Here is a 22432-nt window from a genome sequence, read left to right as displayed (position 1 = left end):
GGCTTTTACTGATTAAATATTTACCAGTGAAGGCCTGACAGCAACCTAACCACCTCTTAAGCATTCCAATAAGTGGTGAAAGTGTCCCAGAGGAGAGAAACACAGGGTAATTATATAAGACAGAATTTCTAACAACTCCTTTAATGCATGCTTTATGAACTCTGGAAAGCTAAGAGAATATCTGGTTTACAATATATTTCACACCTTTATCTTTCAAAGCCTCTACTTAGAAAATCCTCCACATTCATCGGCATTGCATAACTAATTTCGTAGTTTGGAAAACCAGAGTTGCCTCAAAATAAAGACAAAAAAAGTCAGGAATTCCAAGATGACCTGAAAACGAAGCTCTTGGCATGCCTCAATCCTTTATCCACCCATCCAACATGCATGCATTGGGATGCATATACTCTGGTAAGCAACATACTTGTGACCCTGGAGACTCTGAAAATGATTAAGTCACTCTGAAAGCGACTTGCATTTTAGTAGGAAAGATAAGATAGGCACACAAAGAACTAGAGCAACACCAGGGAGCCTGTGACAGGTGCCCCAGATCTTCAAAGAAGGTGCTGTGAGTAGGGAATAATCTTGTTTTACTGGGAAAGCCAGAAAAAGTTACAATTCAGAATTAGTTGAAGCATATGCATTTGGGGAAAGTATTTCCTAAAGCAGGTTTTTATGGCAGGCAAGGAGGGGCATCCAGGCAGGAGAAAGAAGATAAACAAGAATCAAATTCAGGCTTTGGAAGGACCTGGAGCTTACATAATTATCACAGCATTCTTCGAGAAAAGTAATATCAAAGTATTTTTTAAATTGCTAGGCCCTTCCGCAGACATGAGTGACTTCAAAGCTTCTGTTTCCTGAGCCTCATAGGTCCTCAATTCTTTTGTTTGTGTGTGTGTGTGTTGTTTTGTTTTTTTCTTTTAGACAGAGTCTTGCTCTGTCGTGCAGGCTGGAGTGCAGTGGCGTGATCTCAGCTCACTGCAGCCTCTGCCTCCTGGGTTCAAGAGATTCTCCTGCCTCAGCCTCCTGAGTAGCTGGGACTAGAGAAGTGTGCCACCATACTTGGCTAAGTTTTGTATTTTTAGTAGAGATGGGGTTTCGCCATGTTCATCCAGCTGGTCTCAATCTCCTGACCTTGTGATCCACCTGCTTCAGCCTCTGAAAGTGCTGGGATTACAGGTATGAGCCACCATGCCCAGCTGGGTCCTCCATTCTTAAGACCAGGCTGCAGAATCAAGCATATTGAATGCAAGCTGGTTTCTGTCGCTTGCTATAAGCATTTGTTTCTTCAAACAGTATCTGCTTCAAATAATACCTATTTGTACAGTTAGATGTAGCAACCTGATTTTTCTGTTAGGGAACCATGTCTCCCTTATGCTCAGACAAATTGCTGGAGCCCAATTCTCACTTCGTGGGTGGGTTATATGGCTTGGTTTGTGAAATAACTGTAATCGATTGGGCATGGGACTCAAACCAGGCCAAACTGAGTCAATCTCCCAGGATATTGCTGTAGCCAATAATACTTCCTCCTCCACTGTGGGGCTAAGGGAGTAGAAGATAAGCCTAGTGCATGCAGTTGGTGGAATTTGAAGCCAACAGAGAGGACTACAGAGCCTAAAGACAGAGATTGTATTTAACGGCACATCTGAGCTGTGCTTGCACCAGTTCAAAAGGGTTTCTGTTGTTTCCAGTCACTAGTTTCCTAATTAACTACAATGATGGCAATCCTGTAACACTGGATTACCCAGCAATTATCTAACCATTTGTTGATCACCCGCTATGTGCAAGGCAGGGCCTCCTGTGCTGGTCTCTGCTCGGATCACAGAGATGAGGTCCTGCTTTCACAGAACGTTTGGGTGCTACTTGACTAAATGGATGACTGGCTTTAACTCAGTCCATCCATACTTTCCCGTATTCTATCATAGCCTCTTTGAGGAAATCAATAGCAAACTGTTTTTAAAATTCATAGAACTCTTCCACATACATCAGTAGCCCAAAAGCTACTCACGTAGATGTCAGATATCCCTTCACATATATGACAGTTGTGCCTGAAAGACAAACTTATCCACCATTTTGCTGAAAAAAAACCTGACTTTATTGATAACATTGGTCAAACAGCAGATGTGACTGACACTTTCATATAAAAATTTAGGATTGTGTAGATTATCTTGTGTGGCTTATGAACAATTTCCGACCATAACACTACCTCTAATTTTCACCAAGTGCTGGACTTTAAGTGAGCAAGTGACATGATTCTTGGCATAGCTTTCCGTACACCATAATTATTTATCTAAAGTCGATTATTGGCAAATTTTTGTGTTATAGCTATAATATGTAACATTTTCCTTGTGGCAAACTAGCAACTGATCAATCTCGCCAATGCTCTTGAGCACTAGTACTGAGAGCCATCAATATGTAGATGACACCAAATTCCAGATCACACTGTGTATCTGATTCCTGCCCCAGAAAGGGAGCTGAACACAGAGGCTTTTGTTGTACATAGTACCCTTATCACCTAGCAGAGTGTGCCACAGAAAACTCAGTGAATGTTTATTGAACTTAACTGAACCCCACTCCCTGTAACAGTTGCAACCGTACTCTCTGCTGTATCAAAGCCAACAGCATAGCAGTTCTAAGCTAAATCCTCTCTGTTATTTCTTCAGCTTGGAAAACTCATGTAGAGCAAATTATATCCTTACCACTGTCAAAAGATACTTACAGCTCACAGCCAAGATGGTAAATTTTTGGCTAGTAGTTCTGAAACTTAACACTAGAATCAACTGGGGAGCTTTTAAAAATCCCAATGCCAAGTTTGTATCCTGGACCAATGGACTGAGAATTGCTGCATGAGACCCCTGTGTCAGCATGTTGTTAAAGCCTTTCAGGTGACTCAGATGATTCCAGCATGTAGCCAAGGTTGAGAATCAGTGTAGTAGACCAACACTTATACAGTTTCGGCACTACTTCTGTAATTATCTCTCCTTCTTATTTCTCATCTATGTTGTCTTAGTCCAGACCAGCCCTGGATATAATGGTTTTATAATGCCAGTAACAAAATATTAGCTATCTGATACCATCCTCACTGTGGAATGGTTAAATCTCAGCTGCCTCTCTTAAGATCAAAGGGGGAGGAAAAATAGGCAACTTCCAGTGTTCTTCCCTTCCCAACTTCCTTTGAGAGCCCTCTGAGCCCTACGCATTCATGGAAATGGGCCACTGAGGTCATGGTTATACTATATGGCCCTGCTCCTCACACTCCTATAGTCAACACACCCTGTCCTTTTGCCATAGCTTAGAGGATCTTAAAATTGAGGACACAATGGAATCTGGAGGGCTTTTGATAACAGATTCCTTGGCCCCACCTCCCGAGTCTCTATTTCAATAAGACTTAGATAGGGCTTGAGAATTTGCATTTCGGGCAATCCCCACGTGTTACTGATGCTGCTGTTCTGGAAACCACCCTTGGAGAACTATTGTCATTGCCTATAGACCTAACCCAGACTGGGTCGATGATGTTCTCTCATTTCAGACTCAGATGAAAACTCTGCAGACTGGGACAGTCGTTTCCCTGGGATTCCGTAACAAAGGGCTACAAACTGAGTGGTTTAAAACCACAGAGATTTATCCTATCACACTTGCAAATGCCAGAAATTCAAAATCAATATGTCAGCAAGGTCTTGCTCTCTCTGAAAGCTGAAGGAGAAGTTCATTTCTTGCCTCTTTTAGCTTCTGGCTTTTGCTGGCAATCCTTAGCGTTCCTTGGCTTGTAAGAGCATCACTCCCTCTCCACCTCTGTCACCACATGGCCTGGGGTTCAGAGTCTCTTCTCTTCTTATAATGGATGAAGGGTCCACCCCATTTCAGTATGACCTTATCTTAAATAATTACATCTGCAACAAAGTTACTTCCAAAAAAGGTCACATCTGAGGCACTTGGGGTTAGGGCTTCAACATATCTTTTTGGTTTGACACAATTCAACCCATAACAATAGGTATATAAAAAATTCCTGGGGCTTCTAAATTACATCACAAGCCCACAGGAGTAGAGGATCCTGTCTGCAGAAAGAGAAGGTTGTTGCACAGGGGCAGAGAGGAAGCAGAGAGCTGGAGTTTGTCATGCCAGAGGAAGATGATGGACAGAGCAACTTTCTTGAGTCCAAATGTGCTCCTTCTCCTGATCATAAGCCCTGCTGAAGTTCATACTGTCAGTTTCCATGAGCTGTATAGCATTCCTTTGATTTGGAAATCTCCCTTTTTGAATTACTCCATTCTCACTGAGCTTCTATTAGCTGCAATCAAAAGAGTAGGTCTAAGAGAAGGTATGTCTCCCCTGTGCTCTAACAGGCCATGACTGACTTCTTCCACTCCTGACATTTGCTGTTTCTGCAGCTATTGCTGATGCTTGAGCTGCTATTTCTGCTCTTGTTGAATAAATGGCCTTCCTTTGGCCATTGTAGACTCTGGGGAGTCTACAGCATGCTTGACATATCACCTTTTCAAAGATGTCTAATGACATTTTTCTTGCTTTCAACTGGCTTTTTGAAATTCCAGCCTTTTTCTGTGGCATAGCCTCCCTGGAGCAGGGTGCTGGGACATGGGAGGGACACACAGGCTGCTTTTTAAGTGTTCTCTCTGTTATGACTACCATGCAGTGCTTGGAGACTATGTGGACTCAACTTTCTCTCCATTCAAGTACCTTCAGTATTCTAGATCCTTCCTGAAGGGTGAAAGAGTGGCCATTGTCTCTGACTTTGGGGGACTCTTAGTTCTGGTTGTTGGAAAGGACTTATGCTGGGTACTTTGCACTTGCCCCTCAGGTCTACCGTCCACACTTCTTCATGCTGCACTGGGCTCCAGGAGATCGACCCACACAGACTGCATGCATGGGTCCCTTCCCCTCTGGCTCCCAAGTAGGCTTGACTAAAAGGGTGCACTGACAGGAGATTGGATGAAGGGAGGGAGGAGAGAGAGACTAGGGTGTTCATTTCCCTTGCTCACTTCCTAGAGTTGCCATTGGCTGGCTGCTTCCCTCGGGGGAAGGTGACAGCTCTGTCAGATGGCCCTGTCCACAGAGTCCTCTCTGTCATAGTAACTGCTCTCTCCTTTACCTCTCCAAGTCTAGGGATGGTAACAAGACCCAACCATCACCCTAGATATCATACCTATCCTCTGCCCACATCTGTAAACTCTCTTAAGTTTATACCATTTGAATGTGTTTCTCTTTCCTGATGGGACCCCAACCCCATACAGATCCTTGACCTTAACATGACCAGCCACTGCCCCATTAAAGGCTTTGGAAGCCCAGGGAGCCTCCTGATTCTTGCTTTACCCATTCTCAGGCAATGTCATGCTTGACTAAATGTTTTTACTTAGACACAGGCACTGGGACTCTTGTTGTCAGCTTTCTGTTACTTTCTTCTTTTTGCATAGTCCAGTGATTTTTGACCTTGGATATAAACCAGAACCATTATAGTTTCTTCCTGTTAATTTGAGCCTATCTTGTCTTCTTTATTGTGCTGTAATTATTCCAAGTCAGAAACAATCCTTTGTCTCTTGATTCATACCTTCCTACAATGCCTACTACAGGGTCATGTACACTTAGATTTAACAAATCATACTGACTTAGTGACTGAGTACTCTAGATTAAGTTCAAAGAAAGATTAAAATTCTTTTTCTGGCATACTATTAATAAATATTTCTCTTATACACTAATATCTACTAAGGTGTTTTAGAGAAAAGGAGATAGCTGCAATTGTTGATGAAATCAGTTTTCTAAATGTCACTCACTATATTTGTCCAAAGATTTCATGAAAATGAAAATTTTATCTCTGAGTGTCCACCTGAAAATCAGCTGATGTGGATATAAAGAGTTGATATTCATGTGAATAAAACTAAACATATGTGTTATGTCTCAAATATTTTTCTGAGAATTTCAAAACATGGCTCAAGTTTCTGAACAAAAACTGAAACAACCAATAAATCAGAGCAAGAATGTTTATGGCCAAGTCTCCATTTCATAAACTCTCTATTAAAATTCAATTTCTATAGCCTATACCTTCATAATTTCTTACCTGGATTGCTGCAGCAGTCTCTTACCTGGCCAACTCATTTTCTCTTTTCATATCTTTTTTTTCATTCTTCACATAGCAGCCAGAATGGTCTTTTAAAAATGTGTGCCATAACCTCTGTTTCTGGCAGTGAATGAGTGACTTGTGCCAGATTAGCTCTCCACCATAAACAACTAGAATACTGAACAAAACAATAAAAGTAACTCTTTCCAGATGTTAAATAATAGATAGCACAGGACTCTGATCATCATTGAGAAAAAAAAAAAATGTGAAGCTATCCCCTTTATCACCTTGAATTTTTGCCTAGAGGTATTTTCCATACTAAGACTTTGAGAAGAGAAGCCCCAGATAGAATGCAGTAATCTCATTGACTTAGGAGACAGAGATCAGAATTTGGGGATACTGAGGCAGCAAGAATTTGCAGGCCAGGGTATCAAAGAGAAAGGAGCTGTGCAGAGAAAAAGTTCCAAAAACTATCCAGCAATACCCCTGAGTCTTTAGCCAATAATAAACTGCATATACAGAATGAGACTCCATGAGACAAGGCAAGGAACTAAGAAGAAGGTACAACTAATGGAAAACAGGGGTCCAAACCATTACTGGAGCTTTTACAGGAATGGTAGACGTTTAAGTTCCAAAGAGCTAGAGTGAATAAATGTTTTTAAAACCTCCAGCATTCAGCAGAAGTCCCAGCAAAGCCAGGCTTTAGAAGTAGGGCTAATCTACCCCAAACTAAAGGCTAAGCTTGTGCTAGACTCATCTTAACAAAGCTTAAAAGCAAGCCTTGAAAAAGCTACTCTCTAAGTAAATTACCTGCCTATGAGACAAGACACAGACTATTACTAAGATAACAAAATGGAGATATGCAACAATGTAGCATTCATAATGTCTGGCATAAAACAATTACTAGACTTGTGAAGAAGCAGGAAGATGTTATTTATAGTCAAGAGAAAAATTAGTTAATAGAAACAGACCCAAATGGCAGATAATGGAACTAGCAAACAAGGACTTTAAAATTGGTATTTTAAACATGTTCAGGAATTCGAAAGAAAACATGGGTGTAATAAGGCAAGGAACAAATAGAAAATCTCAATAGAGAAAAGGAAACTGTAAAACAAAGCAAAAGTTTTGACCAGAAAAAGATAATACCTGCAATGAGAACAGTGAGATTACAGAAGAAAAGACCAATCAGTGAATTTGCAGATATAACAGAAACTATCCAAACAGAAGCACACAGAGGAGGGAAAGAAAAGGCTTAAACGCTGAGCAGAGAGACTCAGTATCCTGTGGGACAATATCCGGTCCTTAACATACATGTACTCAGGAGGAGAAAAAATAGATATTGAGGGGAAATATAAGAAGGTATAATAGTTTTTCACATTTGATTTTAAAAATAAGAAATCCATAGATCCAAGAAGCTCAATAATCTCCAAGTGGGATAACTATAATGAAAGTAATACCAAGGAACCTCATGATCATTTCGCTGAAAACTAGTGACAGAGAATATTAAATAGAGTCAGAAAAAAACTGAAACATTACCTAGAGGAGAACAAAGGTAGGAAAATCATAGATTTTCATTAGAAATTATACAAACCAGAAAATAATGGAACACTATCTTTAAAGTGCTAAGGAAAACAGTCAATGTAGAATTCTATATTCAGCAAAAAATATCCTTCAAAAATAAAGGTAAAATACAGGCATTTCCAAACTGAAGAGAAGAGAGAGAGTATTTATCACCAGCATAATGGCACTAAAATGAATGTTAGAGGAAGTTTTACAGGCTGAAAGATAATGATACTGGAAGGAAACTTGGATCTAAAAGTAATAAGGAGCACAAAATGATAAATACGTATTTAAATAGAAAATACTTTTTCATTTCTTTATTTAAAATTTAATTTTATTAAGTGCTTAAAATGTTTACAACAAAAGTAATAAGCAGTAGGTTTTATAACATAAATAAAAGTAAAATGCATGACAATAATGACAAAAGATAGGGAGGAATGAAAGCACACTGCTTCTCATGTTGTGTGTGAGTAATGTATTATTATTTGAAGAGAGTTGTGATCACTGCTCTATAGCCTGCCGCTCATTCTGAGTATAAGGGAAGTAATTACCTAAGTAATAAAAATATAAGGTGAAATGTACCAAGTGCTGCGACAGAAATGGAAGGGAAATCCTAGGATGGTTCAAAGAGATAGCCCTTATCTTGTTTTAGGGAATCAGTTAGGGCCTAACAGTAAAAGGACGGCATTGGGTGCTATTCCATGCCCCCAAAAGAGTGTTAATTTACTTATACAACAAACATCGATTGCATTTATACCTTGATCCAGTCACTGGGCTTTTCTCTTATAAATAAGAAGGTGGTCCTTCTTTTTGATGAAAGTGTTCACATCTTGGTAAAGATGCTCTTATGTGGAAAATAAAAACAAGCAAAAACAGTGCGGTAGTCAGATCCTAGCAGCAGCTGCAGCAGCCTCCCCAGCTCTTCCTACCATCTCCTCTTCACTTCAAAAAAACAAGGCTTCCAGGCTGGTTGCCTCTGATGGTATCACAAGGTGATTAATGACATGAAGGGGAGATAGTCTTTGATGCCAGAGAAGGCGGAGAAGTGCAAGAAGAAGGTACTCTTCTGCCTGAGTGAGGACAGGAAGAACATCATCTGGAGGGGGGTGAGATCCTGGTGGGTGATGTGGGCCAGACTGTCAATGACCCCATGCCACCTTTTCAGGATGGCACCAGACAGGGACTTTCACTATGCCCTCTATGATGCAGCTCAGGAGACCAAGAAGAGCAAGAAGAGGGACCTGGTGTTTGTCTTCTGGGCCCCTGAGTCTGCTAAACAGCTCCTATACCCACGAGAGTTTCCTCCTCCCTTCATCTCTGACAGTTCTGGTGGTTTGCTCTCACACCACTTTTGAACTTGATTCCTCTTGGGTTGAAGCAGATTAATTTCCCCCAGACACCTCAGTTTGGCGGGGGCAGGGCTGTACTTTTTAACAACACCCCCACTTCCCACCTGTCTCCCGCTTCTTACGCTGCCAATTTCTAAGCACAAAAGTGACTCTGTGCTTGTCTGTTTGGTTCTGGATGTAAATAGAATTTTGTGAGATGACACTCCTCCCCATGTTGGCTGATTCCTCTCCCTGTTTCCCATGTCACAGCCACTCATTTAAGCAGGACCAGCCAGGGACCTTCAATTAAAAAAAAAAAAGACATTTAAAAAAAACAGTGAATGTTCAAGGAAAAATGAGTATAAAATACATAGAGGAAAGTTGAAGAAACTGTTGGAAAAGGTAGCTAGAACAATGCTGTGATTGCTCTTGAATCTTGCAGCACAATCTTATATAGCAGAACCTCATTTATGTGGAATCATAAAACAACATTGTTAGCCAGGCTTGTTGAACACTTCCTGTGTGTTGAGGATATACTAGGCTCTTCCCATGTATTATCTCAATTAAGCCTTCCAAAAGTCCTACTCATAAAATAGATAAAACCATTATTAGATGTAGAAACAACGTTTTAATGTGTAAAGCTGGTAGATATTAAGATACTTGCATTCATGGATTCCAGCTTGGTTGTGGAGTATTACCCTTTATATATATTAATGGATTCAATTTGTTACTATTTCAGTTAGTATTTTTCACCTATGTTCATGAGAGAGACTGGCAATAATTTTCCTCTCATACAGTGTCCTTATTAGGCTTGATATCAAAGTTATGCTGGTTTCATAAACTATGTTATGAACTCCTCCCTCTTTTTCTGCTCTCTGGAAGAGTTTATGTAACATTAGGGATCTTTATTCCTTAAATAATTGGAAGAATTTATCTGTGCATTTCCCTTTTGGTCTTGGATTTTGACCTCTGAAGTCCTGACTGTGTTGGCTACTTTGTGATGTTTCACACATTTTTTTTTTTTTTATATTTTAACCAGCTTTTATAATTATTCTCAGAAACATGGTTGGTCTTATACAACTAAGTCATCACTAGGTCATATTTTCAGGGCTACATGTAAATAGCACATATATTATTAACACTGAATAGTTGGAAACATATGCACTTTAGCATTGAATCATGAAAAGTCTCAGATTCCAGAGAATCCAAAGCAACCCCTGAGAGTTTTTGAGTAAAGAGACAATATGATCAGGGATGGAAGTAGGAAAGTAAACATAGCAATGAAGGATGTAATGAAAGGCAGAAAATACAAGTAAGAGGTTACTGAAAAAATTCAGGTGAAATCAAACTAGTGTCTGCTTAGGAAAGTGTCAATAAAAATATAAAAGACTTCCTTTAAACTAATGGTTCTCAAAGTGGGTCCCTGGAATAGCAGCAGAAGAATCACCTGGGAATTTGCTAGAATTGCAGATTCTCAGCCCTGCTCCAGACCCACAAAATCGGAATGTCTGGGGAGAGGCCCAACAACCTGTGTTCTAACAAACCTTCCAGTTGATTCCCATGCTCACCCAGGTTTGCAGCCCACTACTTTAAACCAAAATTTATCCTCCTTCATAGCTAGCAATGACTGTGTGGTCCTGGTTCTGGCCAATGAGACATACGGAAAAGTCTGCCTGGGGTACTCGTAGGAAAACATTTACTTTCCTGATTGAAAGGACAGATGATGCTGGGGCTGCCCATTTTCCTTCTTCCTCCCATGAATGCTGATTGACACAGTGACTAAGAGGCAGAACATATGAGAACTCAGAAACCCAACAGGTTAAACATGGTAAGGCAGAGATCTGTAAGAGTCAGGGCAGAGATCTATAAGAGTCAGGGTTCTTGATGGCATTACTGTGCCCCACACCAGTCTGGTCAGTTGCATTCGCATAATTAAATGAATTCATCATTCAATTCACTGGCAACTGAGTATTCCGCTGCTTGTAGTTAAAGGCATTCCTAGTTGACATCTGTGTCAGTTTATACTTGGCACCTAGGAGGAGATCATAAGTGCTAATTCCACATAGTGAAGACAAAAGAAATCTGTGGCCTGATGATGACCCAAATTTAACCCATTTCAGGAAAAGAGATTTCTTCTAAGATTTTTATCCCCATTGAGACCACAGCTTGAAGGAATATTTTATGTCTTAATAGCTTGAGCAGAAAAAGCAGTTTTAAATGAAGACCTTTTTTCACTGGGTGAAGGCACTTCTGCGTGTGAACCCAAATGGCAAGGGGCCACAGGGCCTCCTCCTTGGCATTACCATCTGTCTTATCTTCATCCAGAAAGGGTGAGCTCCACTGGAGGGAAAAGGTCCCACCATGAAATTGACACCAGAGATGAGTCTTGTTATTCCCCTGTTCCTATTGTGAGGATACGTCACTGAATGCTACCTCGTTTCCTCAGGACTTTGTGGAACAAGAGAATGGTGACTTTTGGGGTGCCTGGCAGCTCCCTTGCCATGCAGCCTTACCTCAATTACTAAGCACTCCCTCTCCAAGTGGGCTGCAGGTGGCAGCAGGGACTTCTCCAAGTCTGACATGTGTGGGTGGCATTTATTACTTGAGCATGACAGTGCCTCATTCTAAAGGAACTAACCTCCAGTACACAAGAAAGACTCTAATGGGAAGGAGCAGCTAAGCAGCTTATAAGGAAGTTGCTTGGAGTGTCACTCAAATCCACCTTCTGGCTTCTAATTTCTGCTCTGAGCTGCGGGTGCCATTTTGGGTTCCATATTCTGTGAATGGGTACAAATCCCAAATCACCTCTGCAGAGAGCTTTTTGGCACTAACCACCCTCCAAAATCCAGCATGCACATTCCCCACTCTTTGCTTCATTTTTCAGCATAGTAGTTATCACCATCTGGCATGCTACTTGCTTTACTTGAATTCAAGTTTTCATTGTTCTTCTCCACTAATGTGTAAAATTTACATGAGCAGTAACTGTTGCCTGTTGTTCATTGCTACATCCCCGATGTTTGAGAAAGTACCCAGCATGTAGTAGATGCTCAATAAATGCTCAAGAATGGTTGACTCTAATTGGCTGACAGGTCTTAACAACTGCACGCCTTCTTCCTGCCCTTTGCCATTGTTTCCCCAAAGCTCGGATTCTGCTTAGTTTACTCTATGTTGACAGAGACAAGTTGTATAATGCTACTGATGATAATAACTATTATTCCTTCAGATTAATGCTAGGTGCTTTAGATGTATTATCTTATTTCATTCTCAGAACAATACCAGTAGCTTTAGCACCATTTTGCAAATGAGAACAAAGGAGCACAGAGATCTCAGCTGACTCATCCAAGCTTCCATGGTTTCATCAGTGGCAGAGCTGGGGCCTGAACTTGGGATTGTCTGACTCCAAAGCTTGGGCTTTATTTACCTGCTTATTAGAGAATAACCACAGCATTCACTGGCACATCTATGTTTTCCTGATTTCTACTCTTCTCTTGCTAAAAAAATAGAGGCATTTTTATGCAAGCCCAGGAATCAAATGACTGATTGGAGAGATGCTTTAATCAGACCTCTCTCCTGCCTGAATCAATATTCATCAATCTTGGTAAAAGTGTAGTTTTGCTTAAATGCTTACACTGTTTGGATGCTTACATACCTTTTAAAGGAAGAAAATAAAAGCATTTACATAGAATGAACTTATGTTGGCAAGGGTTTTTTAAAAAAATAGTATCCAGGCAGAGTTTTGGAGTCCTACTTCCTAAAGAAGTATCTAAGAAAATTCATGAGTGGAAGTCTTAAAATTAGTAATAAATGTAGTGACAAACACCTAAAGAGTGCTTATTGTATACTGGGGCTTGACACCTACAACAACACCATGAACTCATGTTTTAAACTCATATTTTAACCAGTTGCCTTTGAGGAAATGGCCACAGTGAAACACTACTTATCACTCCTTATCCCCAGATGCATGCTGTTTTCTTTTAGTTTAGGCTCTGCAGGACCCAGATGACACCCAAGTCCTCCAATGTCCCATGTGGTTTCATACTTTTGAGCCTTCACTCACACAGTCCTCTCCCCATAAAGTGCCTTTCCTCTCTTCTTAGCATTGAAACTCCTACGTGTCCTTCAGGACTGTTCTCGGGTATTGAGTCACTTCTCCTGAAAAGCCTCCTAAACCCTCCACGTCTTAGTTATTGGTTTCTCCACTGTGTACATGGATGTCCTGTACCTACCTGTGTCATGTACAATGTATGGTCATTTTTCTTTTACATTAAGGAACAAGCCTTAGGAGAGAAGAGTCTGTGCCTCATCCATCTTTGCAGTGGAAGCATGTGGTATAATGCGTGGAGAATGAATGTTAAAGAACTGAGCTGAAATCACAGTGGCTAAGATTAAGTAACTCATAGCATGACTAGTCATGGGGTCAAGGAGACCTAACTATTAATATATCAAAAGTGTTAGGCATCCATAAGCAGCGCCCCCCCCCCACCCCCCCCACACACTCACACACTAGATTCTCTCAAACATCACCTTTGCAGCCTATGATTCTGTAATTTTGAGCATGCACAGTGGCTATAACAGTGTGTTAAATAAGCATTATCAGGGCAAAGGGGAAATATAAGACATGGTCCTTGAACTACTCTGCATCAAAGGAAAAATGACCAAAAACAAAGGTACCAGTGGGCAGCAGTCTGTCTATTTCCTGGTCTAAATCTCTAGCAGGTGATAGTGCAATGCCACCTACATGGAGAGAAATTCTTTTCACCTTCCGTGAGGCAACACTCCAAACACATTACTTTAATTATTTTAGGTCTAGACTAAATAATTCCTCCCCTAGAACTCAGACACACCACAATGGATCACTTCAGCCAAGAGACAAGCTGACTGGCATTTTAATGGATTTTTCTGTAACAGATTGCCAAAGAGCCCCTACCCACAGCATCTTCCATCAACCGAGGGATACTAAAGGCTTGGCTTGGGTTCCAAAAAGTTTGTAATCTTTAGGAACTATCTCTATGAAGATGATGATAGAAATACCATTTAAGTGTTCAGAGCTCAGCAGGTTGTATGTAAAGAGGAGATCCTGTGTTTATTAATCAAGGAACATTTAGGATAGGAATACTGGAAGATAGCCATCTACCCACAGGATTCTCAAGTCTTGCTTCTTTGAGGAAATTACTGAAATGAAATGGACCTTTATTTATTTATTTTTGAGACAGAGTTTTACTCTTGTTGCCCAGGCTGGAGTGCAATGGCGAAATCTCAGCTCACCATGACCTCCACCTCTGGGTTCAAGTGATTCTCCTGCCTCAGCCTCCTGAGTAGCTGGGATACAGGCACGTGCCACCGCGCCTGGCTAATTTTGTATTTTTAGTAGAGACGAGGTTTCTCCATGTTGGTAAAGCTGGTCTTGAACTCCTGACCTCAGGTGATTTGACTGCCTTGCCCTCCCAAAGTTCTAGGAAATGAACCTTTTATGTGAGAAATGGGTTCATCTCCCCTTTCCAAATTTCCATCTCTATAGTTTGCTATGAACCTTCTGTCCTGGTCATCTCTTTGTCCACTTAGCACAGGGGAAGGGGCTCTTTAACCTGAACTTGGACATAAATGTGATTGGGAAATGCTAAATTAAGCAAAGCTGAGCAGGTTTCTTTGAGACAAGACTTCTCAGAGTCTTCAATTTCCATGACGTATACAAAATATGCAATGTTTCCTAAGATTATTTGACCATGGAATCATTGTTTTCCTTTCCAGTGGAGTATTTCATGGGGCTGGTAGGCTGCAAGTGTATACTTTGGGATAATCAGAAATTAGATCTCATTGTTCAAAAATGGAACTTCAATCTTCATTGAGCTGTGGAGCAAGAGACAGTATGCATTCATTTAATATGGAAAATAGTAGCTGGCATTGAAACTACTTACCGCAAGAAAAGTCTTTTTCAGAAGATCTAGCTCCTTTAACCCTTCCCTTTCCCACCACCTGTGAGACACAAAGGCAGCAAGGAATATGACGCATTAATACACTTCATTTGTTTGCTAAGGTTGCCATAACGAAGTACCACACCTGAGTGTCTTAGGCAACAGAAATGTATGGTCTTGCAGGTCGGGAGACCAGAAGTCCAAAGTCAAGATACTGGCAGGTTGACTCTTTCTGAGGGTTGTAAGGAAAGAATTCATTATAGATCTCTCTCCCTGGCTTGTAGATAGCTGTCTTGTGTTTCTTTACAATGTTTTCCTTCTATCCATGTCTGTCTCCATGACCAAATTTCTCCTTTTATAAGGACATACTATATTGGATTAGGGACCGCCCTAATGGCCTCGTCTTAACTAATTATATCTGAAATTACCCTAATTCCAAATGAGGTCACTTTCTCAGGTACTGGGGATTAGGACTTCCCATATACAGAACACAACTCAACGCATAACAGATGTCAGTCTCCCCAGCCTGGTTTCTGAGAGAGGAACAGAGACAAAGAGAGGGAGAGAGAGAGGAGAGAGAGAGGTACAAAGAGACAGAGACAAAGGAGTAAGGATTTACTATTGGAAAAAGCAGAAAACTATACTGAAGACTCCCTAGAGGGTCTGGCTAATGCTCTGTCAAGCATCCTCTCTGTCTCTCTAACAATCAAGGCAACAGCAACCGTTCACGTTTGCTGGTAAACCCCTGTACTGGGTCTCTGGTGAAGACTGTTGTCTGAAAGATATGGTGGCATCTCTCTTAGGCCCTGCAGTGGATTGGTGGGCACTCAACCCATTGTATGAAATTCTGTGTTGCTAACTATTGTTAACAGACCACTTTCTTTAAATCAGAGCTTCTGTGCTACTTAAGAAGCATTCTCAGTTTTGTACCTCAGTAATTGCAAAACTTCTCTATTCATGATAGTAGTTTCATAAAAAATATTTATCTGTGTTTCTCAGCCTTCTTCACAAGATTTTGCAAAACTGTAAGAACTTGAGAGATTCTACCTGCCATTAGTGTTTGCTGTGCCGAACATCTGTACTAAGATTCCTTCTTCTCTGCCTTCCTGCAATAAGATGACTTTTAGAAACTCTCCTGCCTTTTAATAGGTAGATAAAACCTTCTAATCTAAATCCTATCCCCATTCTTAAGTGGAATCTTCCTTAGAGATTCTTATACACCTGGCTGTAAGCAAAACTTCCTCAATTTGATATTTTCTTCAAGTTTGGAGCATTAACCCCCTTGTTCCTACCTGTGTAGGGTTTGGACATCACATTAGAGAAAACTAGAAGATGTCTTTTCTATATGTGCAACACAGATTTAGAAAAGAGAATTTTTTTGTATCTTCAATCTTCCTTCCACCTCACTTTTTAAATACCATTTAATTAGTATTTCACCTTTGAAATAAAAACACTAATCTATAAAAATTCTATACTAAAATCAGGAATGAAAGAGGAAAACAACACAACTGACCTTATAGAAGTAAAAAAAAGAAATTATAATGGAATACTGTCAACTTTATGCCAACAAATTTAGTAACAGAAGAATTTCTAGAAAGACACGAACTGCTGAAGCTGACTCAAGAAGAAATAGAAAATTGGAATAGACCTGTAACAAGTGAAGAATTGAATTAGGAAAAACAACCCCCCCCAAAAAAAAACTCATTAAGAAAATCCCAAGCACAAATGGCTTTACCAGTGAATTCTGTCACACTTTTAAAGAAGAATTAATACCAATTCTTCATGAACTCCTTCAAAAGTAGATGAGGAGGAGAAACATCCCAAGTCATGTGATCAGGCCACTCTTACTCTGCTACTGACACCAGCCAATGGTATCATCAGAAAAGAAAGCTACAGACCACTATCTCTTATAAATATAGATGTAGAAATCCTCAGCAAAACAGTAGTAAACAGAATCTAATAGCATATTAAAAGGATTACATACCAGGACCAAGTGAAATTTATCTCCAAAATGAAAAGTTGCCTTAATGTCTGAAAATTAATTAATGTAATACATCAGATCAGTAAAGGATAAAAACCTATGTGATTATCTGAATAGATGTAATAAAAGCATTTGACAAAACTAAATACTCCTTAATTATAATAACACTTAATAAACTGGCAATATAAGGGAACTTTCTAAACCTGATAATAGGAATCAACAAAAATCCCACAAATCCTATCATACTTAATGTTGAAAGGTAAGAAGATGTCCTCCTGTGCAAGATCACAAACAAGACAAAAATATTTGCCCTCAGAAGATATTCAACATTATATTTAACATTCGACACTCCAAAGTATATTCAGCATTACACTAAAGTTCTAGCCAGGGCAATTAAGAAGATAAAATAAACGAAGCATGGTGGCTCATGCCAGTAATCCCAGCACTCTGGGAGGCCGAGGCAGGCAGATCATGAGGTCAAGAGATTGAGACCATCCTGGCCAACATGGTGAAACCCCATCTCTACTAAAAATACAAAAATGATCTGGGCATTGCAGCGCATGCCTGTAGTCCCAGTTATTTGGGAGGCTGAAGCAGGAGAATAGCTTGAACTGGGGAGGCAGACATTGCAGTGAGCTGAGGTCATGCCACTGCACTCTAGTCTCCAAGACAGAGCAAGACTCCATCTTAAAAAAAAAAAAATGAAAAAGAAAAAGAAGTCCCACAAACTGGGAAAAAAGCAAAACTATTTTTATTTGCAGATTATATAATCTAATATATGAAAAATTCTAAGAAATTTTAGAAACCATCAGAACTAATAAGTGAAATCAGCACATTTGCTCTCTATAAGCAAAGTATGCAAAAATCCATTTTTTGTGTCTATATTCTTGCAATAAAAATGAAATTAAGAAAATCCTACCTATAATGGCATCAATAGAATAAAATATTTAGATATAAATTTAACAAAAGAAGTGAAAAACTTAACACTCTACTGTTATAAATATTGCTTTTAAAAATTAAAGAAAAATAAATGGAAAGACATTCCATGTTTATGGATCAGAAGATTTAAGGTGTTAATACATATCAAATTGCTATACAGATTCAATAAAATTTCTATCAAAATCCTGCCTGCATTTTTGTTTTGAGACAGGGTGTCACTCTGTTACCCAGGCTGAAGTATAGTAGCACAATCATAATTTACTGCAACCTCAAACTTCAGGGCTCAAGTAATCCTACCACCTCAGCCTCTTGAGTAGCTGGGACTTCAGGCATGCCACTACACCTGACTAAATTTAAAACTTTTTTTAGTAGACAAGGTCTTGGTATGTTGCTCTGGGTGATCTTGAGCTCCTGGCCTCAAGTGATCTTTCTACCTCTGCCTCCTAAAGTGCTAGGATTACAGGCATCATCCTGTGTCCAGCCCTGCCATGCCCAGCCCTGCCTGGATTTTTGAAGAAATTGACAAGATTATAGCAAAATTTGTATAAAAATTCAAGAAACCTAGACTATCCAAAATGATCTTTAAAAAGAAGAATACGATTGAAGGACTCACATTTCCCAATTTTGAAACTTACTGCAGAGCCACAGTAATCAAAACAGTGATATTAGCATAAGAATAGACATATAGATCAAGGCAATAGAATTCTGAGTCCAGAAATAAACCCTTGGATTTATTGTCAATGGATTTTTGACAAGGAGGCCGAAAAAATTGATGGAGAAAAATCATCTTTTCAGCAAATGATGTTAACACAACTGAATATCCATCAGAAAGAATGAAGTTAGACTCCTACCCCACCCTGTACACAAAAATTAAAGGAGATCACAATCCAAAGTGTAAAAGCTAAAAATTGTAAAACTCTTAGAAGGAAACATAGGCATAAATATTTGTGACCTTAAGTTGGCATGTTTTTAAGATACGGCACCAATAGTACAAATGATAAAGAAAAGAATAGATATATCAAACATCACCAAAATTGAAAGGCTCTTTTTCCTTGACAATAAGAAAGTGAAAAGACAATTCATAGAATGGGAGAAAATACTTGTAGAATATGCAAGATAAGATACAAATATCTGATAAGAATCATAGGCTGAACACATACACACACATTCTCTTCCAACTCAATAATAAAAACATAACCCATTTTAAAAATGGACAAAAGATCTTAATAAACATTTCCCTAAAGAAGATATACAAATGGCCAGAAAACACGTGAACTGGAGGTCTTATATACACTACTGGTAGAAATATCACATGGTACATTCACTTTGGAAAATAGTGTGGCTGTTTTTAAAAATGTAGAGACATCTCTACCTATTACTGTTTAGCTATCCCTAGTTATCTTTCCAAGAGAAATGAAAACACACATCCACACAAAACTTTTACGTGAATGTTCATAGCGGCATTTGTTAACAGATCAAAAATGAAATTAATTCAAATGTTCATCCAGTGATGCATGGGTAAATAAAAGATGGCATATCTATGTGATTGAATATTATTTGGCAATAAAAAGGAATGAAATACTGATACATGCCACAACACGGATGAGTCTTTAAAGCACTGAGGTATGTGAAAGAAGCCAGTCACAAAAGGCCACACACAGTTTCATTCCGTCTATATGAAGTGTTCAGAACAGGCATCTTCAGGGTAGAAAGCAAGAGAGTGGTTTCTCAGGGGTAGGAGTGAAGACAGCGGGGAATGAGGAGTGACTGCTCATGTATAAGAGGTTTCTTTTGAGGTGATAAAAATGTTACAAACTTAGATTATAGTGATAATTGCATAATTTTATAAATATACTTTAAAACCGTGAGATTCTACGCTTTAAATGGTATGGAATTTTATGGTATGTAAATTATATGTCAGCAAAGCTGTTAAAATTTTTTTTGAAAGATTCTATAAAGATTTCATTCCTGCTAATTAAAGTCGTTCATTTCTCTTTGCCTTTCTTCTTTTATTTCTCTTCCCTCCCCAACCTTCTGTTGGTGCTGCACCAGTTCAATTCCTTCCCTTCATTTTTATCTAATACAATGATTTTTACTAATAAGGAATATATGAGCATAGTGTGGAAATTATAATTAAAAGTGTAAAATCAGAAATAAATGCTTCCCACTGCTCTATAAATTACTGTCCCACTCTCTAAATGTAACTTGTCAGCGGTTTCTCATGGATCGCTTTAGAAATTGTTTACACATCCTTAGCCCATGTCCATATGGTGCCTATATTTTTACACAAATTGGACCACATGCTATTCTGCATTTCATTTGTCTCATTTAGTGCTACATTTTGGAGATCTTTTCGTGTTTGCACATATAGACCAATCACATCTATTTAGTAGTAGCATGGTGCTTGTTGACTATTTGTGCCATACTTATATCATTGATTCTCTATTAAGAGATATTTAGGTTGTCTTCAAATGTGGATAGGCTTAATTTTATATGTTTTACTATTCATACCGTAGTATGATGAATATCTTTGTATTGGCGTATCATTACAAGGAAGCATTCATGGGATAAAAGCCCAGTGTTTTTGAATGTTGATAAATGTGACTGGATTGCCCTGAAAAATAGTGTTTCCCACGTAATCCCATTGTTGGGGGATGAGAAAGCTAGCATGTATTTCAAATTATAAGGACACGTGCACACGTATGTTTATTGTGGCACTGTTTACAATAGCAAAGACTTGGAACCAACACAAATGCCCATCAGTGATAGACTGGATAAAGAAAATGTGGTGCATATACACCGTGGAATACTATGCAGTCATAAAAAAGATGAGTTCATGTCCTTTGCAGGGACATGGATAAAGCTGGAAACCATCATTCTCAGCAAACTGACACAAGAACAGAAAACCAACCACCACATGTTCTCCCTCATAAGCGGGTGTTGAACAATGAGAACACATGGACACAGGGAGGGGAACATCACACATTTGGGCCTGTTGGGGGCTGGGGGGCTAGGGGAGGGTTAGCAGGGGGTGAGGGGATGGGGAGGGATAGCATTAGGAGAAATACCTAGTATAGATGACAGGGTGCAGCAAACCACCATTGCACATCTATACCTGTATAACAAATCTTCACATTCTGCACATGTACCCCAGAACTCAAAGTATTGAAAAAAAAAAAACCAAAAAACAGCTACTTTGGCTTAGAAGAAGTTCCACCCTCTCTCTGACTACAGCCTTGACCACACCCAACACATTGCCCAGGCTAACGTCCTGTACCGATGCTGTCATGATGTGTTTTGGACTCAGCAACCCACCCTCTCCATAGGAAAAATTTTGTTCTGCTCTGTTCTCTGCAGTTTTCCTTCCTGGCAGCCAGGTCTCCGTAACTCGTGCAAGAGACACAGTCGATCCCCAAGTGGCCCTGTCCAAGCAAAGACCATGTCAGCTCATGTTCTGACTTGATGATTCTCTGACTGATGGCCCCATTCTTCCCTTGCATATTTCTGCTTAACCTTGGGGAAAGTCACTTAACTTCTGACTACTCCTGCATCTACTTAAGCAGCTGATGGGGATGATAGTGGCAGAAGGTGTTGTGAGCCATGTGTGAGGCTTTGAGTATCTGCATATGGAGGGGTGCAGAGGAGCATAGAGGTGGGGATGATACTAAATGGCTATTTTTGAGTTTGTAGGAAACCTATAAAAAGATGGCTAGAATAATATTGTAGAGCAGCAACTCCCAACCGTTTTGGCAACAGGGACCAGTTTTGTGGAAGACAGTATTTTTTTCACAGACCAGGGGTGGGGATGGGGGAGGGGGAGGGGTGAACAGCTTCATCCTGAAACTGTTCGTCATCACCTCGGATCATCAAGGAGCGTGCAACCTAGATCCCTCACACGCGCAGTTTACAATAGGGTTCATGCTCATATGAGAATGGAATACTGCTGCTGATCTGATGGGAGGCGGAGCTCAGGACGTAATGTTCCCTGGCTTGCTGCTCACCTCCTGCTGTGTAGTAGCCCAGTTCCTAACAGCCCAAGGAGGAATACTTGTCTGCAGCCCAGGGGGTGGGGCCCCCTGTAATGTAGGGTGTCTTTGATTCTCTCTCGCAGATGCTCTGAAATAACTAAAGGGGGTATGGTTTCAGCTATGATGCAAGTTATTACTTTTTTTTGCATGCCCTTTTAAAATGTTTTTGATTAACACTGTATATATTTAAGGAGTATAACATGATTTTTAAGTGAAAAAAATTGTATTATTTTATTTTATAATGCAAATACATGATGCTTAAGAATACACGAGCTTAGACTACTGCAGTTTGGTGCTGTCGCTCTGATTCTTGCAAAATGGCCAGCAGTTTTAACCACCATTTCTTTCTTGCTCATCAGTAGAATTTTTGTCATGGTAAGAAATTGAAACAATATGTTATTACAAAAACAATTTAGACCTCACAGAACCCTTAAAAGTCTCCTGGGGATCTGTGGACCACACTTGGAGAATCTCTGCTGTAAACAAACATACAAACAAAATGCAGCAATGAAAAGATATTTCAAAATGACTAAAATTCCTGGCATGTGTTAAGCACCATGAAATAAACATGATTTGCAACAACACTTCTAAAAGTCTACAGCATGATTTTTTAT

This window comes from Aotus nancymaae, unplaced genomic scaffold (genome assembly GCF_030222135.1).
Source record: "Aotus nancymaae isolate 86718 unplaced genomic scaffold, 86718_ANA_hifiasm-v0.15.2.pri h1tg000014l, whole genome shotgun sequence".
Classification (NCBI taxonomy): Eukaryota; Metazoa; Chordata; class Mammalia; order Primates; family Aotidae; genus Aotus; species Aotus nancymaae.
The sequence above is the reverse complement of the archived record's forward strand: the minus strand, read 5'-3'. Positions refer to the sequence as shown.